General features: G+C 39.6%; 1 protein-coding gene across 1 annotated transcript in view; it reads right to left on the bottom strand.

Annotated features, from left to right (window-relative positions):
- Positions 1 to 22699, bottom strand: part of RSRC1 (arginine and serine rich coiled-coil 1) — a 344630-nt gene that overhangs the window by 287032 nt on the left and 34899 nt on the right. The gene's annotated exons all lie outside the window — the stretch shown is intronic.

Raw genomic sequence — 22699 nt, 5'->3', positions numbered from 1 at the left:
TTGTAAAGAGGCTCAAACCCCATCATGTTTGTTACAATACCTTCAATGTGTAGAAGAGATTACTTATAATATCTGTGAGATACTGGTGCCAAATAAATATTGGTCATACAGCTCAATACATACAGTCAATGCCATTACAAAGGCATCAGATATGCTGCAAGAGAGCAATGTTTGAATGAATAGCAACTGGCTCAAGTTAAACGAAGCATCACATATGGCTTACTTGGCTTCAGCTTCCATTATCTGCTCTTCATCCAAATACGATATCTTGTACTCCCTGGAATATCCAACCAGGAGAGAGCACTGAACACAAGCCTAACCGTTTTCACACCACTTGGCCAACAAGCCTACAAGAAATAAAAGGAGGCAGAGGGAGCAGGAGACAGAAAGCAAATATTCTGCACTTAGGTAAGGAAGAATGTAGGGAACTACAGATAAGTTTATGTAAATTTTAGTTACTGAATTCAGCTCTGTATACTATGGTGAAGAGAGCTCTAGAAATAAGGTGAGATCTACCAACTAGAAATACTGCGTATGAACGATTACTTTAGGTGTTCACTCATGCACAAGCTCAAGATGCCAACTGGCATCAATATTAGAAGTACATTTTTAGTTGCTCAGCAGCAAACCAGTTGCTGAAAGCCTTCAGAAATTTAAACACCCCATTTTCAGAGAGACAGAGGTTTTAATGGTAAAAAGCAATCCAGTAGTGATCAGAGATCACTGGGTCCATCCTGCTTTTACACTACAGACAGACCTAAATGAGAAAAGATCAACTGAAAACAACTATGTAGAAGTCCATTTATGTTACGTCTCCATAACATTCCCTGCTTTACCAACTAAAAGGAGAAAAATAAAAGTGTTCTAGAGATCTGCCAGTTTTAAAACAAACAGCTGGGCTGTGTAAACATTAGCTATCCAGTCAAAGGAATTCAAAGCCAAAGCTTCTATCCAGGTTTTCAATACTAATTGAAAAGGGGAGTCTAAAGCTAGCCATACAACTCTGCTTTCCTGGTCAGCTGAAAACGCGAGATCAAGGAATCCTGCCCTTGCAGAGCACTCTCTTCCATTTGAAATGGGATTCAACTGCCTTTGCAGCACTACCCCTCCATCCACCTACGCTATGCAGAGCAAAAGCAGTCCTGGTGGGTGCACACCACCCATGCCTCCAGCACAAAAAAGTTGGCAAAGAAATTTATCTGGAGCTGTGCGTAAGGAGCTTTTCTGATAAGCCCATTACATACCAAGAACACTCTCCCTCTCCTGATTTAAGACTGGGATTCTGGGAGCAGACATGGTTAGCAGAAATATAATGAAGTGTGCTTCCAGTGCCTGAGGAGGCAACTGTGGGGATAGCCCTGGCCTCTCGTTGATCTTGGGGAATCTATGCAGATTCCAAAGAATCCATGACTTCCTAGATGGCCTACAAAAGCTATTCAAAATGGGAATTTTAAACCCCTCCCCTTCAACAAAACAAGTGGGTGGGGGAAAGACACTCTCTGGTTCAAGGTTTTTTAGCTTCTCCTTTTGCAAAGGGCAATATTTGTCATAGGCACAGCCAGTCGTAAGAAGTCAAACCACTTTCGCCTTGTTTGCACTTGGAAAATAGCTGTGCTTTTAACTTTCATTAACTAAGCCAGGCAATTGTTACCACCACCACCACCACCACCACCGGCTCAGAGCCCACTGGTGTCCAATGCCTGCCTCCCTCACTACTTCCTTCCACCTTTCTCTGTTCAATGCGGAGTGGCTCAGTTTCTTTAGACTAGCTCCACACCAATCTACTCATTCTCTGTGGGATCTGCCTCTCCTATTCGAACCATTCATTATGCCAAATACCAGGGTCTTAATTTTTTGTTCATTGCTCCTTCTGTAGATATGTCCGAATAACTGTAACTTCCATTGTATAACCTTCTACAGTAGGTTCTCTTTTGGCTGTATCTTCCTATATAATTCCTTATTGGTAACCTTCTGCATCCATCCTATTCTCATGATCTTTCTATAACAACTCATCTCAAATGCCAAATTGTTATGAAAAAGCTATATTTAAACAGTTTTATGAGAGACCAACAAAAGTCAGGATTTACATTTAAGATGGTAATTTTTTAAACTTATAAAATTATGCAATCATACCAACAGGGGTCAGCTTGCTGCTATGACTCTTAGGTACCCAAACAAATGATCTGCCTTCACAGGAGTCCTGTCTAAAAGATCTTGACTTTAAAAATCCATAGAGTTGGAGAGGAGGAATACAGGGAGAGGTATGCACACACAATCCAGCTGAATTACTGATTTTAAAAAAAATTAACATGCACACAAAAAACCCTACTTTAAACTAAAGTTGGGTTGCTAACTAACAAAATTCCATGATTTGGCAATGAAAAGGTCAAATTGGCTATAATTTTAACTTTGTCTATATGAGCACTATGACACAGTCTTAAAGCTAAAAGGCTACTCTAGTGGCAAGAGAGTTGCTACACCTCCACAGAATGACTTGAGCAAGAAGGATTCCTCTCCACATAAACACAGCTCCAGAGCAATTTCACAGCAGGTAGTCTGGCAACTTGGACTGTGCAGGGAAGTCAGAAATTGGGCCTTTTCTTAATTTGGTATTGTTTCAGTCTATCACCCCACAAACATAATTTTACATCCATTTATGTTCTTAAAATAAATTCTGCATGAATTGATGCGCATGACTCTCTGGTCCATTAGTTAGCAGATTTTTCAAACTTTGTATTTAATTCATTTAAACACACTTATTCTATTCGTGACAGACTTGGAGTTTATTTTTAAAAGCAAATGTGCAACTTATTTTTAGACTATTAATAAATAAACCAATGCTTTCATGCACTTTTATACTTTAACATGTATATGGTAGTAGGTTGTACATCTGCTTTTCCTGAAAAATCTGGACATTGCATACAGAAATGAAAACTATAAAAGATATTTGTCAAGTTAAGTTATTCCAGAAGGGACTACTGTCAAGGTAAGTAACTCTTCTGTCAGTTGAAAAAAGTTAGTTAAGAAACATCAACCACAATTTTGAAATCTCTGGCTTGCAAGTATTCCCTAATTTAAGTTCTTCATTTTCTTTAATTTCTATTTGAAACATTGAGTGTATTTTATACATAAAACTCCTATCAGTAGTATTAAAGACTGTTTTATAAAAATTATAAAACACTAATTAAGGAGTATAATAGTACAAATTTTGAGATGGGGAAAATCAAATAACTTTGTTTCTTTAGGCAGACATATTATAAGTAAACTGTGATAGCTTAATGTGCAGTATAATAATTTTGAAGCTATTTAATTTGCTAAAGGATTACAGTTATCTATGCAGAAGTGTAATACCTTACATTTTTATAGGGTTCACTATTCTCTAAAACAATAAAAAGTCCTGTGGCACTTTACAGACTAACAGACATTTTGGAACGTAAGATTTCGTGGGCAAAGACCAGCTTCATCAAATGCACATGGATCTGACGAAGCAGATCTTTGCCCACAAAAGCTTATGCTCCAAAATATCTATTAGTCTATAAGGTGCCACAGGACTTCTTGTTGTTTTTGAAGATACAGACTAACTTGGCTACCCCTCTTATACTTGTTACTATTCTCAAGGATCCTATCAGTAGAACCCTGTAAATTTGCAGATAATCACTTTATATCTGCAGGTATAGACATCCACAGGTATAGATGTGGATATCTGCAGATGATTTTTGTGGGTACAGGTTGAACCTCTGTAGTCCAGCACACTCTCATCTGGCAATGTCCATGGTTGGCCATAATTTTCGTTAGCTTGATAGTCACTTACTATGGGAGTGACCAAGTTTCCCGTATTCCCATACAGTTTGTTCGCAGCCACCAGTCAGTGTTCAGTGCTGTTATTTATCTCTAACTCACCTTGAAATGTCTTCCAAGAGCACAGTATACAGTAGAAGTATTGGTAATGCTGTTAGCCAAAATATTGACCTCCCACCGCTCAGCAAATTCTCTCATTTAACACCATTCAGGTCCCGAGGGTGCCTGATTAGAGAGGTTCAACCTGTATCAATTTTATATCTACAAAGGGTTCTACGTATCAGTAAAATGTAGCCTGCCTGAGCTATGTCTACACAGCAAAGTTATTTCAAAATAACATTCTTGTGCATAGCTGTGTTATTTCAAAATAAGCTATTTCAGAATAACTTTTCCAGAATGGATTATTTTGAAATAACACTGCTGTGTAGACATAGCCTTAAAGTGCTCAACATACATATTTCACGGTGAACAAGGAGAAAATGACATTCATGTCTTGGCCTAAATTTTTTATGTGATGCTCTCAAAACTCTCCTCTCTCATGGCAGCTATAAAAAAAAAATTCAACAGTTAACAGGCGAATTGTGATTGCTGGATTTTATTCTGACCAATGTTATGTCATTGTTCCCTTATGCTCCCCATGTTCTTGTTGTATTCACTTACATCTTATACTTGGATCTCAGCGCTTCAAGACACCTACTATTTATTACATATCAGCACAGCACCTAGAGTGTAATGGGAGCTGATTCACAAGTGGGACTCCTAAGCAATACTTCAACACTTGAATTCACAGGGAGATATCAAGCAAACAATGAAATGACCTACATTAGGTCAACAAAGTCAGATACCACTTGTTAACTGCTCTCACTAAGGGCATGTCTATATTTACCGCGCAGTCAACACTCTGCAATCAATCCTCCAGAGTTCTATTATGCTGTGTCTGTGAAGACGTGGCACAATCAATCTCTCTAGGCTTAGCTGTGGAGTAAGGGATGTCGGTGCAAACCCAAAGAGCCCCAACCTACATCAGGAAAGAAAGTCAATCCTTATATGTCGATTCTAGCTACGCTAATGGTTAGCTAGAATTGCGTATCTGGGATTGACTCTGTTCCCTAGTGTAGACTATGCCTTATGCAAGGACAGGTATTCACATAATTTTGGAACCACTTTAATTGAATGTCAGGGTGTACACAGAACTTGGCAAACTAATTCTGGATGTAGTTGTTTTTCCAACAGTGAAGCAGTCAGCCCTGCCTTTCAGAGATCCAAGGCCCTGTTTTAATCAAAGGATTCAAAAGCATATGTAACTTTGAATATGCAAATGAAGTAACTGGGACTACTCATGTCCTTAAAGTTAGGTAGCTGCTTAAGTCCCTTGATGAACTGATGCGCAAATGAAGCTTCAGATCTAACATAATACTTGGATGAATCAAAAAAAAAAAAGTTTAGTGTCACTGTCTGCGCGAATAGATACAGATTCAGCCTTTACATCAGTATCTTAATAGGTGAAGATAGAAACAAAGCAGTGCTAGGTTTATGAAGCAATATAGAGAGGTCAAAACTACAACTTCACAAATGAATAAAAGATATTATATAACAAATGTAGCTACACTGTTACTCTGGGAACACTGATTTTGCATTTTACAAATAATCATACACATTACAAACGCCTGATCAAATGTAACTTTTTAATAATCTCCTTAATGAACAATGAACATTAAATTTGCTGAAGCCTGATGAAGAACCAATAACTGATATGCTTTACTAGTAGCAGAAACTAGTTTAGTGGAAGTTATCACCTATAGTTATGTCTTTCCTAAATCCCAAATCTAATGAATGACTAAAAAACTGCAAAAATATTCTGAACATTTCACTCACTATTCCAGAAGAAAAATGTTAGTACTAAAACTGGAAGCATTGAATAGAAGGTTTTTGAATTAAACAGTAATACACAGAAGAGAAAACATTTCAAACAAGCAACATAACGTCAACTACTTTTTTAAATTAACAATCATTAAAATTGCATGTACTCTGTAGATCACATGATGGTATTTTAGTAAAATATTCTCAGTTAAGTTGATAGTAAAGGCTATGTTGGGGCTATTATCCCTCAGTACCTGTTTCTCACCACACTCAGTTAAACAGGACTTCTATTCAGGCATTTTGCATACCACAACTATAACATCTGTCACAGAATGTCTTAAAATTTGTTTTAAGTTTCTTATAAAGAAGAAATTATTTAAAATGTGAAGTAGTATTGCCCTCCTAAGTCTATCCACAGTCTGAAATGGTTCTCAAATCTGCAGTTCATCTCAATAAATGCGTCAACTTTTAAACCTCAGTAAAGTACTTTAACATTAATAATTATTTCACTGTTAATCATTTCAGTAAATACATCCAATTAATGTTCATCCAAAAATCACAAACTACTTCCCACATCTGTCCAAAAGTTTCAACCTTACCATGGCCAGCCACCAAAACCTTCAGCTTCCATATCACTTTTTTTTAATAGTAATGTGATTATGAGAAAATCTGAATACAAAAATGCAGACAACTTTAAAGAAAAAAAGAGACCCCCACATCGACCTTCCTTGTTTAACCTGTTAAATTCAATCTGGCCTCCATTTTACCTGACTTCTCTCCTCTCCTTTAAATTCACCTTCATCATTATGCCTACCTGACAATCTTAACTAACTGTGGTCCATTAAGCCAAATATGCTTCGTTTACTGTTGTCTTGTCCTTCACCTCTCCCCACCTCCATTTGTTTTATTTATCCTACTGTAGACTAGATTTTAAATTTTTGGGAGCAGAGACTGTATGCTGATCAGGGTTGTACAGCACCAAGCGTATCTGGGATCTGACTCCTGACTAGGTACTTCAATTACTGCTCTAATGTAAGGCACTATTGTAATACAAATCACTGGTTTTCAACCAGTGTACCGCAATACACTGGTATTCTGTGAGAACTGTCCAAGTGTGTCATGAAATTTAATCAATTTCCCCTCTTTGCAGAGCCACTGTGGGAGTGGGGAGCAGATTAACGAGCTTGCGCTAGCTGGGACTCAAGCAGCAAGGCTACCTGAGCCCCAGCTGGGTAGGGTTCATTAAATTTTCCCCGTCAGTGGCTCTGAAAAGAAATGCTGACTCCACAGGAGCCTGTTCACACCAAGAGGTAGCTACAATGCTGCTTTCTGCTCTGAATGGGCTAGCAGGGAGCCCAATCCCACACCCTGCTGCATATAGGGGGAAGGGAGGGAGGGAAGGAACACGTTGGAGCTGTGACACAGTTTAAATGCTCACTCCTTCTTCCCCCTGCCCCCTTCTCATGTGAGTAAACAGTGGGTGTACTGTGGAATTGTTTGTCTCATTGAAGTGTGCTGTGTTACTGAAAAGGGTGGTGGTAACCACAGATATAAATCACAAATTTACTCCATTATCTATAATAAATTCAACAGAAGAATTTTTAACATAGCTAAATCTGCTGCAGATTATCAACTTTGTTATACTGGAATGCTAGAGGTCCAGAGGGCTTGAGGTAGAATTCCAGGCTTCAGAGTTCCCAGGATTTTGCTGTTTTGTTGGTTGCTCATTAGTCTTCCAAACATTTAGACTGTTGTTTCTAAGTAAGAGCTTGGTAACAATATCACCACTAATCCCATCTGACATCAGAAACACGAAGGGCCAACTCAACTTGGTGGCAGGCTACTGTTACTTCTGAGACTGCAGCTGTACATAGAGTCAGACTTTTTGTCTGTTGCTGCTGCTATTCTGACTACAGTAATCAATTGTTGGCTGGTTCTATGGATAGGGCCTCGAGGATGGGAAAGGTGTTTGTACAAGGGTTTGCTCTATTTTGTTGTTTTTCATAGGAAAAGCAGTAAGTGAAAATCATTTGCCCTTTCTGTACAGTAAGGCTCTTTTCTTCCTTGCGATGATTTCAGCCATAAAGGGAACAATGATACTGAAGGCTAATGAAGGCATGAGCTGACAAGGTGATGGTGGCTCTCAGGGATAAATGTAGGTTAAGAGCAAGGTGGGCAAATGAAAGAGGAATGAGAAGCAATAAAGGGATCCCAGCAAGGGCCTGGACAGAGACTGAAGAAACAAGATAGGCTAGAGAAACAGAATAGTTGCAGCCAAAGAGGCAAACTGGACAGGTGCAGATACAAAGCTACAGTGCTCTCTCCCAAACTTGAACTGTAATTTGAACAAATTATCATCTCCTTTCCCAATGTGAAAAAGATTTCCTTCCACCTCCTACATTTTCCCTCTGGAGTATCCATAGGGAACTGGCTTTGTCTTTCTCTGGAGTGGTGCGCACATGCTGCAGTACACAAGGTGACGCCAGCTTACATCACCCTGCTTGAAACTCCAATGGTGGGATTGTGAATGGATATACGCAACATATATAAAAGAATACCAGTTACAGAAACAGTAACCGCCTTTTCTTCTTCAAGGGTTTTCCATTCAAATTAGATCATCCCAAGCAGAACCCATTCAGAGCAGGACTGTTCCTCTGGATTCAGCCATGCAGCATCCACACCATGAAGTGGCACACCACCAGTCCAGGGTGCAGCAGGCAACCATGATCCTGCGACAAGATGTCTTGTAATGCCAATGGAAGGAGCACTACCATGTGTATCAAAGTATTGAACCAACATTGACACAGCCACACCAGAGCAATGAGGATAACTCAGACCTTGTTCTGTTTCATCTTATGTAGGGCCTTCCCAACAACTGGGATCAGAGAAAATACATACAGCCCACCCGTGAAGTCTCTGCTTAGACAATGTGCCAATGTATTCTTGGCTTTGGAAGGTGATGCACTTCCAGGTGAATGTTGTGGAGGATACAGAAACCCAGAAGTGAACCAGCTCCTGGCAGAGTGCTGAGAATCAAGCTCCTCCCTGCTTACTGATGTAGAACATCATAGCCTTGCTGTCCATCAAGACTCTCACCAACAGATGAGGCAGAAAACCATGCACAAACCTGCGGACTGCCCTGAGTTCTTTCACATTTATGTGGCACTCCATCTCCTGTGGAGACCATGTGCCCTAAAGCTGGAGGCTGCCCAGATGAGCATCCCATCTGAGATCTGAGCCACCCAACATCAGCTCAGTTGAATACAGGATGCTCGAAAACAGAATATCTACCAGAAAAGTTCCTCTGATCATTCTATCACCTGAGCGACGTAAGCCCCACTACAAGGATTATCATGACCTGTTCGGGGCAGTGCATGGGGATGGGGAAAAGACCAACACCAAATTTTCCTGAAGAGGTTTCTAACTGAACTTGGAGCGGCATGCCACCAGGTGCCTGAGAAGGTTAAGGTATACTCTGTTGGTAATCAGGGGAGAAGCAGAGACCTCCATGATGAGAACTGCCAAGCATAACCTGTCCATTGACGATGATACTATGGTTGAGGTCAAGTCAAGCACTGTACCAATGAACTTGATCCACTGCACTGGTACTAACACTGATTTCCTGCCATTAATTAATAAGCCAAGGCAATGACCCATGTCAAGCAGCAACTCACTGTCTGTCTAGACCTTGAACTCCAGCTGCCATTGACAAGCGAGTCATCCAGATACAGATACATTTGAACATGCTGGTGTCGGAGGTAATCGGAAACCAGTGACTTGATGAAGGCCCATGGAGAAGTCATCAGGTTAAATGGGAGAACTATAAAGTGACAGTGTTGGCACCTACCATACAGTGAAGGAAGTGTCTGCATTCCTCGAAAAATTGTGATGCAGAAATAAGCTTCTTCAAGACTGAGTGCAATATACCAATCTTTCAGAACCAGGAAGAGGATGATGGATGTCAGAGAGATCATATGGAACTTGAGTTTCACTAGGTAGCAATTCAGATCCTGCAAGCCCAGGATGCATCAAAGCCCACCTTTGGCCTTCAAAATTAAAGGGAGTAAAACCCTCAGTTCCTGTATTGGGTGGGAACCTCCTCCACTGCAGCTATCTGCAGCAATCCTTCAACTTCTTGAAAAGGCAGACTCTCGTGAGAGTTTGAAGGGGGTGAAGAGGGAGGGAAAAGCAGAGGTTAGTTGCAGGGTACAGCCATGATCCACCATATTGAGGGCCCACCCATCTCAAGTTAGAGATGTCCAGGTTGAGAGGAAAAGCTGTAAACAGTGGCAAATAAAAGGCAAGGAAGGGTCTGAGAAACTGAGTGTTATTCTATTCTAAATGGGCATTTGGCATGGGCTTGGATTGAGTCCACTTGGATCCACTTGAGAAGGAAGCTGGGGCTATTTGCGTGGCTGCCTCATATATTTTAAATCTGCCATGAGCAGGCTCCTAACAGGAGGGGATTCCCTGAGGTTAGGATGACCGATGATTGAATTTTTCCTGTTAGAGCCCAGGGATGTACAAGTCCAGTGTCTTTAGAGTTGTATGTGAGCCTTTCAGCTCATGGAGCTGTGTGTCTGTCTACATAGCTAACAAGATGTGCCCATAGAAGGGGAGATCTTGAATCGACCACTGAGCCTGCACTGACAGGCCAGAGAAATATATCTAGAATGGCAACCCGGTAAGCAATATTCATCAGCGGATCTGTGCTGAACATGGGCTTGTGAACAATGCCAAATGATGAATCACCAGTGCAAAGATCCTGTGCAAGACCAAAAATACCCACTACACTCTTCAGAAGTGCACCTTGGGAAAGCCAGTCCAGGTGATAAATGCCAGTGCTGGCAAACGGGCAACCTGTCCTATAAACAGCAGCAGGATTGCAGGGAGTACCAGTCCTGGATATGCTGAACGAACATTGTATGTAGTTTTAACAGAAAATATGTATCATCAGTGTATGATATCAGAAAAGTCTCAGAAGCTCACAGCGTGCCTGAAAGTTGCTCATGGAACACGGACCATAGTTTAAGAAACATTGATCTATACAACAGATCAGATCTTTCTTTTCCAAGTTCCAATCTTTATGCAGCCTGTCAAACTGCTGTACAGATCAAATAAGAATGTCATCACATACCTTTACATGTTGAAAATGATGTAAAAGTTATTCTAAAATATATCCCCTATAAGCAAAAAAGTAATACAGCTATCGACCTGTATTCACACAGCAAACAACCAGCTGTGTATAATTAAATAAAGCAAGACATGGTAAAATGCACCTTTGTGAATGCAGCAGCTCTCCAACTGAAAACTACTGTACAAAAAAAAATTATAGATAGCCAGAGAAGTAACTGCAGCCAAGTTGAGTCAGCAGTACAGCTAACTTAAAAAAAGGCTTTGGATAACATCGTTAGTTAACAACAAGAAGTCTTGTGGCACCTTACAGACTAACAGATATTTTGGAGCATAAGCTTTCGTGGGCAAAGACCTGCTTCATCAGATGCATCAAAAATTATTATTTGGGAATTGCACAGTACAGCAATTATTCAGAAGTTACCACATTATTTGAAGTCTTACATATCTGTTACTGTTTTTTAAATAATTCACAGTCATGTTACTATCATGTAGCCCAAATGGAATGCAAGACGTAAAGTGGCCTGGAAAAGAGAGAGAATGGGGGGTGAGTGGGGAGCAAATTGCCTTTTATTGGAGAACTGGAAGCATTCTAAGCTTGATTCACTGACTTCCAAATTTTACAGATGTCCCCAGTGGAGAATATTTTGCAAGAGAACGGCACATCATGAGGCAAGGTTGCCACACCCCAAGAAATAGCAAGGGAAGTGGGCCCTCAGAGGTCAAGCACATCCCAGAATGTGGATAACACTCTCCTAGAGAAGGCATGGCTAGGGATTGTGTTGACAAAATCTCACCAGAAGTGCTCTAACAAAGCTCAGGAGACTTAAAGCTGATCTTCTCAGTGAACCCCTAACAGGTTGGCAGCAGCAGTACCACCTTTTGTTCTGCATGATAGTAAATTCCACCCTCCCATACAGAAGACCTTATATATTAAAGCTAATTTGGGGATACAGTGAGGTTGAAACTCAATAGTAAACACGAGATCTCAAAAACATGTCAGTTACATATGCAATGCTACAAATTAGTGGCCTCAATACTATGGGGTATTTTAAATCATTAACTTCAACTGCTTTACAATTAAAAGAATAGAATACCTATACATTCCTATTATTCCTAATATACGGTGTTATACTGTGTAAATCAATAAAGCAAAGGTAGACATAGTCAAAGGGAATAATGTTGACTATTTCCAGAATTCCTCATACAGTAGAACTTAGCAATACAAACACCCTAGTTACAAACTAACTGGTCAACCACCCTCCTCACTTGGGCTACATCTGTCTAAACTATGAGATAAATTTGAATTTAAGGCAGTTAGCTTGATTGTAGCAAGTGACTGCCTTCACTGTAGATGCCATTAGCTTGATTAAGGGAGCACTAATATTGATATCATAATATCATCAGGACTGGGTAGGTGTAGTGTCAAGTTCAAATTTAACAGCACAAATGAAGGCTAGAGTGGAAGCTCCATGTCTTTGAATCAAATTCATTAGCTTCTAAAGGCTGATTGGCACTGCTGCACCTGGCTCCCAGCTCCTGGGGCCAGGCACAGCAGCGCTGGTCAGTTTCCCAGATCCCCTCCCCCCCACCAAACTGCAGGGACCTACAAACCAGGCAGCAGGGTGAGCGCTGCCAGTGGTGGGGATACAGCAGGGTCCAGGAGGAGGGTGCAGAATGCAGGGCTGAGGGAACTGTAGGATAGGTTCCCACAATGCACCGCTGCAACAGTCGATGTTTGGTCACTCTAATGTGGCAGGACTAACTCGACTTTGTGTGGACTTGTAGGAAGTAAAGATACTCAAAATTGAATGTATAAAACCCAGAGTTATAAAATCAAATTTAATAAAATTAGATTTATCTGGTAGTGTAGACGTAGCTGCACAGACAAAGAATACAAATATAGTGCTATACTGTGATGAACTGGCTAAAAATAAAGGGAAAGCAGCACTTTTCTTCCACTGAATAAAGATTCAAAGCTGTATTCATTGTTCATTTGTCATCTTTTGAAAGAACCACCATAACGTTTTGTTCAGAGTTACAAACAACCAACCTTGATTCCTGAGGTATTCATACAAACTTTTTAATGTAAAATAGTGACAGAGGTAGCCATGTTAATCTGAACCCTATCAAAACAATATTTTAAAGACTAACAAAATAATGTATTGGGTGATGAGCATTCATGGGACAGACCTGCTTCTTCAGATCATAGCCTTACCAGAACAGACTCAATATATACACACACAGAGGTCCAAAAATTGTTATCAAGGCTGACAAATCAGAAAAATTGTTATCAACATTGACAATCGGAACAGCAGAGGGATGTCGGGGTGGGGGAAGTTATGAGTTAGATAAAAAAAATCAAAGTACATAAAAGAGTCCTTATAATGGGTCAGGTAATCGCTGTCCCTGTTCAAACCATGTGTTAATTTGTCGAATTTGAATATGAATGTAAGTTCTGAGCATTCTCTCTGTCGACAGTTCAAGTCTCTTTTCAGTAGAACACAAACTCTCAGGTCTTTAACAGAATGGCCCACCCCATTAAATTGCTGGCTGACAGGTTTGTGTATGCGGAGATTTTTGATGTCTGTTCTATGCCCATTCATTCCTTGTTGAAGTTTGTTTGCAGCCTGTCCTATAGACATGGTGTGTGGACATTGGCGGCACATGATGGCATCTACAATGTTAGTTAAGGAACAGGAAAATATGCCTGTGATTCTGTAATTAACATGGTTAGGTCCAGTGATGGTATCTTCAGAATAGGTATGTAGACAAAGCTGGTTAGTCCTGTTGCCAACTTCATACAATCAATATCTTTAAAGTACTAATTATTAACCTCTCTTTCTTTTTTACTCTAATGAGACAACTTTCATTTTTGAAAATTTAGGATCTCCATTACTTTTCACCTTTAAAACGCTTAAATATTCACTAAATTTTCCAGCGATCTTATTAATAAGTTTAGTAAACTGCATTTCTATGACGACTTATTGACTGGACTTCATAAAATGCATTCCAAATTAATATTAAAAAGAAAATATACCTGTGATTTAATATAAATGTGTATATCTTGAAAGCTTGTATAGCAGATGTTCTTACTACCTAAACTTACATTCTCCTCTTGAGGCCTATCCCTTGGAAAAACAGTCTCAAAATTGTAAGTCATCAAAACTACAGACATTCAAAAAATCTGCAACTTTTGTTAAGGATGAGTGGTTTTCTTATATTTTAATCTTGCTCAAGTCACTGCTTTAACAGTTAAATTACAATTACTTTCAAACTATATGGAAGCCTGCAGTTAAATTTGCTTGAATCGGAGTTAAAACCAATATATCTTGATTAAACTACATTTCAAAAAAAAAAAAAAAAAAAATCTAGATATCTATTTTCAATCAAGCTGCTAATATTTTAACTATATTCTGCATACATGATTTTAACCTTTCACTTTAATATTAAATGATTAAAAGCACATTTGCCATAAGAAAATGGATAAAGCTGACCTTTATTTTATTAGCCTACAATTTGCTTCACCACTGTTTTCTTAAGCTATACGAATGGCTTATGTACTTTGACAACATCCCACAGATGGTTATGATTATGTCTAACAGGACAACGCACTCATTGAAAACTTTCACAGACACTTACCTAATGGGATGTCACATTAAATCTGATATAGTAAGATAAAATAATTATACACCAATTGTGTCATGGTAACGAAATATTTTGAAACTGACAAACTTCTAAATTAATTCTTAAGAAGAGCTAGTATACTAACACATTTATGTAAAAATGAGTTTTAAAACAAGTGTAGATATTGCATGGCTTTTCTCGGTCAGGAGATGTCCTTGGATATATATATATAAATAGCTGTCAACATCTTGGATATAGATGCCCCTAACTACAAAACTCTGGTTCATGTCAGAATTCGATTTGACCATTTCTTGCTTCCTCTCTTAATGCTTAATGACTAATTCCTTAGAGATATCCTTAAAAGCCCTAAAATGTTGTCCTTGGGTAGAAACTTTCACTCAGCAATCAATCGGGAGCAAATTAGATGATTGTGTTGAAATGTACTGCGCTGTTTAAGCTAACAAATGAATGAAGAAAGGTAGTATATCGGAACATATGCCACTACACTGAAGTTGCTAAAAGGGCCTCCTGGAAGAATATTTGGTTTCCAGTGAAGCTAATATGGTATAAGAAGGGACAGTGATGAAAGAATACCAAGTCATATGAAAATCCAAATATAGTGACAGACAATTATTTTACTAATTGCTAATGAATACAGTCAAGTGGCTTCAAAAAGCAAAACTTTGCTTGGACTACTTCAGGTTTTGACCTCTGCATGAGCAAATGCATTTCAAACTGAAGCCCACCAAAATTGATTAACGGCGCCAGCCAAGGCCAGCATGTAGTTGAAGCTTTTTTCCATCTATCACATGGCCCCAAGGATAGTTAAATGAACCTTAAAATGGCTACAAACAGCTCAATGACTACATAGAGTCCTGCCAATTAGAAATAATTAGGCAGTCATTTTGGTGGTAAGTCTTTTTAAGTGCATACATAATGATGCAATGATGCTTATTAGCAATCTCATATGAGTTATGCTCAAACAGCCTGAAATAATTATGCAACTATCACAAAGCCTTGCTCATCTCTGTACTTTACCTTAATGCATTTTAAAATCCACTTCATTACCTCCAGTAATTAATCCTCCATTAATTGAAGGAAAAGCCCAGTTTACTGTGCTTCGTTTCTAATTATCTTATAAATAGCTATGGTTCTAATTAATGTGTTCATTAAACTGACTATCTTTCTCAAAGCCATGCTCAGAGCAAAGGTTCTGCTTTTGAGAGAAAAATTCTAACTAGCCATAAGGTGAGGCCATTTTGGTTATATTTGCTTTTATTTTAGTATATTCAACCTCCTAATTGGCATTTAAAATCTAATTTGGAAAAACTTCAAGAAGCCCATATAGGGAAAAAAAATAGGAAAAGGGGATTCCCCCCCCCCCCCACACACACACTCCTCTTCCCAATAAAGAAGCTTAAAGCTTCTAGGAAAACTTTTAGCATAGCTTTTTGATATAGACTGGTGACAGATTTTCAGAGCTGTCTCCAAATTAATTTAAATTCTATTAAAATTCAGCTTAGCTCTATACCCTATATCATAAAGTAAAGCTATAGAAGAAAAATATAGGCATAATAGTTACACAAAAAATGTGGTAGGTGGGTAACATACTATCAATGCAACACACATATTTAGCACCCTTAATATGGTTACATTATTTACTACAGGCCTGATCCAAATCTCATTAGAGCCAATGGGTATTTTTTCACTGGGGTGAGTTGGATTAAGCCCTATAATATTCTTATTTCATCCAAATTCAATGGAAAATTTATTTCAAAGTAGATATGTAGGTGAAAGGATTTACAATTTCACAATATTTTGAAGTATGCTCTTGATCAATAGTTAAGAAACTGTAATTCAACTTTAAGAGGCCTGCCCTTTAATTGGAGCAAGAAAATCAGAACTCTGCTCCAGCTGTACCTATGCATTGTTATGCAATTAAGGGATGCAGCATACTGACTCCAATTAAGTCTTTACATTGCCACACATTTATTAGAACAGTTTATTCTCTATTGAAGGAGAAAGTACAGATCCAGAAAATTCTTTACATTATCAAGCCTGTGATATTCAGTATGATGCCACAGGTGATGCCACACAAAAACAGCTGTCTTTAAAAGTTTCCCATTTTGGATTGTTCAATACACTATTCGTTCCACGGCTTGTTAGATAATATACATTATTTAAACTATCATTATACAAAATACTTTTCAAGTCAGTCAGCATTCCTCATGTCCATTCTAGTCCACGACATCTGAAAGAAAAGGAGCAAAAAAGCATAATCTCTTCACTCAAGACCATTCAAGGTGTTACTTCTGAGTCTGTATTCCCTCAAGTCAGAGGTCAGATTCTGATTATGCCAGACAGTGACTATCTAATTAACAACACCCTAGACTGAAGACAGGTTGTGTTAAATAAAAGCAGATTTGCAAATTACAGAAGGAAATCATGAAATAAGGTTACGGAAATTAATATATCTAGAGATACTTCAAAAAGCATTGCTAGAAAGGCACAATTCTTCTTCTACCAAGTATGGCAATATTACCTACAGAATAGAGCAGAAAATTCCCTTCTAGCCGAAAGATGTGGTTTCCCCATTTGAAAGCTGTCTTTCAGTGTTTCAGTAAAGAGTGTCCACAAAATCATTCACCCTTGCCCCCTTATCCATAGTTAAATCTAAATGTCAGTCCAGGCCTTTGGTGTAAAATAAAAAAGGCTTAATCTAAACAAACATTGGTGGCTGACTGCCCAGAACCAGAGGTATGATTTATTCATACTGTATTTAAACAGCCTTTTATAGCTACTTATGCCTTGCACTTGGGGCCACATGGAGAAACAGCATAGCCAGAATAGTCAAAGAGCAGTATACTGTTCTCCCTATGTAGTACAGAAGAGGGCAATGCTCCAGCCCTAAACAGGTGATGCTTATGGAAGAACTGAGGTCCATACCAGCTCATTTGGAAGTGCAATGCAACAGTCGGGCTATGTCTACACTAGCCCCCACCTTTCGAAAGGGGGATTCTAATGAGACACTTTGGGATATGCTAATGAGGTGCTGACATGAATTAGCATAATGGCAGCTGCAGCATTCAAAACTACCGCTTTTGAATCGCACCCCACCCGTGCAGATGGCAACCTTTTGAAAGAAGCCCCCTAGTCTTCAAAAACCCCTTATTCCTAAAACCAAACAAGGGTGTCCCACGATTCAAAAGTGGCACTTTTAAATTGCCAAGGCAGCCACAGCAGTGCCTCATTAGCATATCCTGAAGTGTCTCATTAGCATCTCCCTTTCAAAAGGCAGGGGCTAGTGTAGACATAGCCTGGCTGTTTATAAAGTAGAGTGGCAGCTTCAGAAGATTTGCTCTGCAGCCGACAATCTGAATACCACTCTATGCCAACAGATTCCGATTCTCGTCCTAATGGCACTAACATGACAACTCTCCCTTTGCATGGAAAGAGTGAGTTTATCCCAAAAAGCTATATAAAAAAGCTAAGGTATTTAGAACCACTCTATAAATCACACAGCCGGATGTAATCACCTATCACATAACCAAACAAAAACAGCACAAAGTTGATGAATGGGAACTATTCAGAGAAAACTGATGATGAAGCTAAGCAGTCTGGTGTCTATCATTAAACTTAATGAAGTGGAGGTTCTGTAGGAAAAAGAAGGAACTGATCATTAAAGACGAGATCAAAATACAACACCCAAAAGGGCTGAAATAAAGACTAACAGAAACCCCTAACTTAGGCACCACCTGACTCCCAAGCGAGTAACTATGCCACCTTTGTATTCGACGAGGTTGAGAGAGTTATGTTTACTTTAAAAGAAAGCTATTACACACATATGCTGCAAATATTAACTAATATAAAAATAATCAAAAGTGAACTACAATCATCAAAATTAGCAAATATATTTGGTAACGTATCATCCAAATTGTGCTTGTTCCACTTTGACTGAAAATGAGCAAATGTTGTGATCTCCCTATCATTCATGTGCATTAGTGAGCTTTATCATACCAACATTTAATAATTAGTCAATTTGTAAACCCACATGCACAGAGAATGATACTACAATATATTATTAAGCTTAAGCTGTCTGCTAACAGGCTGGTAGAAGACATTTGATGCACTGCAATTATAGAATAATACTAGAACTGGAAGGAAACTCAGGAGGTCATCAAGTTATCAAGTTCAGCCCTCTGCCCATATGGCAAGATCAAACACCATCTACACCATCCCTGCCAGGTGTTTGTCTAAAGGGCTCTTAGAAAATGATGTAGATTCCAAAACCTCCCTAGGCAATCTATTGCAGTGCTTAAATAGCCTGACCGTTAGGAATTTTTTCCTACCTACCTAAACCTCTTGCTGCATAGTAACAAGAGAGGTAGCTGTTTTAGTCTGTATTCTAACAAAACAAAACAGCAGTCATGTAGCACTTAAATCATTTTGTTAGTCTTTAATTAGGTGATGAGCTTTCATGGGACAGACCCACTTCTTCAGATCACTAGCATTTCCAGTACAGACTCTACAGCTATATAGTACAGAGGTCAAAAAAATTGCAGTAAAAACTGACAAAGCAGCCCCCACCCACCTTACAATATGGAAGATGCCACAATATGTCTATTTCAACTATGCTATTTGCATAGCTGAAGTGCCATAGGGTAGATCAACATGGGATCTTACTGTAGACAAGGCCTAGGTTGTCCTTTTTTCCTTTTTATAGATAGGCACTATATTTGCCCTTCTTGAGTCTCCTGGCCTCTCTCCAATATTCCATGACTTTTCAAAGATAATCACTAATGGTTTGGATCAGTATTTCCCAATTTTATTTGGCCATGGAAATCTTTTAAACTCCTAAGAATTTTGCAGAACCCCATCCCCAAGTTCTATTCCCCTCAGCCTCCAAACCCACCCCCATCTCCAGGGTTTACTCCCCCCTCAGACCCCAAATCTGCCCCCCATCCCTAAGCTTTACCCCCCACCCCCAGGCTTAACCCCTCTCAGCCTCAAACCGACCCCCACCATCCCTAGGCTTAACCCATCTCAGCCCCAAACTCTTACCCCACCCCCAAAATTAACCCACCTCAGCCCCAAACTGGCCCCCAGGACTAACCTATCTGTGGCACTGGGTGGGGAGCCTATGCCAGGCAGCTACATGCACCCAGCAGAAGGAAGGCTGGCATGATGGTGGTCCGCTGGCAGGGGTGAAACGAGCCACGCCCACCAGAGGGGTGTGGCCTGTGGGTAGGGTGACAAGTGAGGGGCTCTCTGTGGCTCCCTGCCACTGCTGAAATAATGGAACTAAATTCAGTTGGTTTAACAGCCAGACCACTCCCTTCCGACATCCTGCCTGCCATTAAAACAATTAAATTTAGTTCTATTGTTTCAGAGGCAGCAGGGCAGGGAGCTGCAGAGGAGTAATGGAATTTTCTCACAGAACACCATTTGAGAAACACTGATTTGGTTACTTCCTCAGTCAGTTCCATGAGCATTGTAGGATACACTTCATCACTCCATGGTGACTTGAAGATGTCCCACTTCTGGTAATTTTAACTTGTTCTTTTGCTATTTTAGCTTCTAAAACTATCCATTTTCACTGAAATTCATTATGTTAGGAGTCCCTTTGCAACCAACCTTCTTGGTGAAAGCCAAAAAAAGCCAGTAAGCACCTCGGCTATTTCTACATTTTCTATTATTGTTTGTTCATCTTTGCTGAGTAAGGAGCATGGCCTGTCCTTTGTCTTTGTCTTGCTTCTAATACATTTGTAGAATGTTTTCTTGTTTCCCTTTCTGTCTCTAGCTAGTCTGAGGTCATTTTGTGCCTTGGCCTTTCTAATTTTAGTATTACATATTTGTGCTATTTGTTTATATTCATCCTTTCTAATTTGACCTAGTTTCAACTTTTTGTTGGACTCCTTTTTCAATTTTCAAGCATTCATGATCTTCTGTTTAAGCCAGGGCAGCCTCTTGCCATACTTCCTATCTTTCCTAAGTAATGGAGTAGTTTGCTGTTCTGCCCTTGATAATGTGTCTTTGAAAAATTGCCATCTGACTTCAATCATTTTTCCTCTTAGACTTACCTACCAGCTCCCTGAGTTTGCTTAAGTCTACTTTCTTAAAATCCATTGTCTTTATTTTGTTTTTCTTCCTCCTACCATTCCTTAGAATCCTGAATTCTATATCATTTCATGATCACTTTCAAGCAAGCTGCCTTCCACTTTCAAATTCTCAACTATTTCCTTCCTATTCATCAAAATTAAATCTAGAACAGACTCTCCCCTCATTGCTTTCTCCACCTTCTGAAACAAAAATTTGTCTCAAATACGTTGCTGGGTAATCTGTGCCATGCAGTGTTAATTTTTCCCCAACAGATGTCTGGATAGTTGAAGTCTTCCATCTACACTAAGTCCTGTGCTTTGGATTATTGTGTTAGTGGTTCAAAAAACAAAAAGAACTCATCCACTTCTTCCTCCTGGTCATGTGGTCTGCAGTCGTCCCCTACTACGATATTATCCTTGTTCTATACTCCATTTACCTTCACCCAGAGACTGTCAACAAGTCTGTCTCCTATGTCCATCTCAGCTCCCCCACATTTTCCTGATTATCCTTCCCCACCACATTTCTATGATCCCAATGTCCTATTTATGTTTATCTACTAGCATTATGCGTTCTTCCTGTTCATTCCTCAAACTTTTCGCATTAGTGTACACACACACACACACACCCCCCCTAAAATACAGATTTGATTGTCCCCCCAGTCCGTCTTGTCTCTCCTCTGTCCCTGCTATTACAGCTCAACCTCCTCCCCTACCATAATACGTTCCATATAACCCTACTAACTCCTGCCTGCGACAAGACTTCTCATCCTCTTGACTCTCCACAATACTGATGCTATGGCTTATCAGCAGAACCAAAGGAAGGGTAGTGAGGGCTGTAAGTAAGAGGATATTACACATATAGTTTGTGATTTCAAGAGAGTCTGTACAGCTTGAGCTAGTGGGAAGAAAATCATGTGTCTCACTACAGATTCATGAGTATTTAAAAGGCTCCTTTGTTGGTGCTGTCTCAACTCTTAGCTCACAAATAGAGTAGCACTGTGGAAGCCACATTCATTCAATGATATCTCCGTACCAAAGAACGAAGCTCAGCATCTCCACTACTGGCCATCAGTATAATGTGCTCTTATATGAATACAGGCCTCACCACAAGCATACTAACCCACAAATTCTTATTCAAGTTCTCTCTCCACATCCCTACTCATCTCCCATACCCAACTGCATTAGCAGCACTGTGGGCTGGCTTACAGGCTAGTAAGGCCTCAGGGAATCAATGTTTTTGGGGTGGAGAAAACCAGACTTAAGCAGGGATACAAAGGCACAAGAGAAGGTAAAAGCTATGGGTAGGAGAGACCTTTGCAAGCAGCATGGGATGTGAGAAAGCTAACTGCCCCTGCACTAAAGCATCAGAACATGAAAGGTTTCCTCAGCTCCCCATTTAACCAATGCAGCTTCTCAATAGAAGCCCACCCCAAGGGTCTTGCCAATTAAATCCTTCCTCTGTATCAGCCATGCCCCCACAACACACACACACACACACACACACACACTCTCTCTCATCCATCATGCCCAGCCAAGTCTGCCTGCCTCTACTTCCCATTTCTCTTTCATGGCCACCACAGTTTCTCTCTCTGCCAAAGTCCACAACTTACTTTTGGCTCTCCAACCTGCCTCCCTAGCTCACCAGGAGCACATGCAAAGCACAGCTAGAGAACGAATGAGGCAGGGTGGCAGCTCTTGACATTAAAAGCCTCAAAGAGCTAAGCAGTCCCATCAGATAAACTTAGAAAAATTAATTAGGTCATCCTAAATAAGGAGAACAACTGTTTTTAACTGTAAAATTTCACAGATGGCCTGTTATTACTTTGTGTGTACAAAGGTAAGGTGAGAGGAAGCCATTAGGAAATTTGAGAAAATAGTTTGAAGTGTTACCTAAGCAGAAGTTAGCAAATATTTTACTAACATTTTTTTAAATTCACTCGTCCTCTGAAGAGCTAAATGTACCTCTTTTGAAAAATATATTAATACCATTTGTGTGAAACTGCTTCCTTCTATTTTTTTAAGAAGGGAATGTAGCTTTGCTTTCAGCACAAATACCAAACTGTCATCTGATGATGTGAGGATCTGAAGAAGTGGGTCTGTCCCACCAAAGCTCATCACCGAATAAATCATTTTGTTAGTTTTTAAAGTTCTACATTTCTGTTGCTTTGTTTTGTTGGAGTACA

The sequence above is a fragment of the Carettochelys insculpta genome, chromosome 10 (assembly GCF_033958435.1).
Source record: "Carettochelys insculpta isolate YL-2023 chromosome 10, ASM3395843v1, whole genome shotgun sequence".
NCBI classification, from domain to species: Eukaryota; Metazoa; Chordata; order Testudines; family Carettochelyidae; genus Carettochelys; species Carettochelys insculpta.
Note: the sequence above shows the minus strand (reverse complement) of the source record. Positions and strands in the feature narration are given on the sequence as shown.